The sequence below is a fragment of the Colobus angolensis genome, unplaced genomic scaffold (assembly GCF_000951035.1).
Source record: "Colobus angolensis palliatus isolate OR3802 unplaced genomic scaffold, Cang.pa_1.0 Scaffold534, whole genome shotgun sequence".
Classification (NCBI taxonomy): Eukaryota; Metazoa; Chordata; class Mammalia; order Primates; family Cercopithecidae; genus Colobus; species Colobus angolensis.
The window spans coordinates 506,535-506,971 of NW_012118866.1; the positions used below are offsets into that span (position 1 = coordinate 506,535).

Here is a 437-nt window from a genome sequence, read left to right on the forward strand (position 1 = left end):
GAGCTCTCATGGGCAGAGCTCTGACAAGCATCCAGCCCAGAGGGAAAAAGTAAAAGACTTAGCTGGTGCCTGCATGCTGGAGAGGCCCTTCTTAACTTCTTAGTAAAGGGGATACCTGTCCTACTCACAGAGGGAGACACTGATGTGGGGTCAAAGGAGTTGCCTAGAGGCATATAGAAGCCAGCTCGAAGGGGCTGCCACTGACCAAAGATAGGATAACATGAGCATTAAAAAGAATGACTGAATATGTAAATACACTGAATATATAAAAACAATGAGCCATTACAACATAAAACTAATAGAGGAGGTAACCTCAAATATACTAGGATGGCTACCGTTTGAAAGAACACAAAATAAGTGCTGGAGAGGATATGGAGAAACTGGAACACTTGGGCACTGTTGGTGGGAATATAAAATGGTGCATCTACTGTGGAAAA

The 437-nt window shown here is 43.2% G+C and overlaps 1 protein-coding gene across 1 annotated transcript in view; it reads right to left on the reverse strand.

Annotated features, from left to right (window-relative positions):
* ZNF592 (zinc finger protein 592) overlaps positions 1 to 437 on the reverse strand; it is a 40,358-nt gene that overhangs the window by 15,899 nt on the left and 24,022 nt on the right. The gene's annotated exons all lie outside the window — the stretch shown is intronic.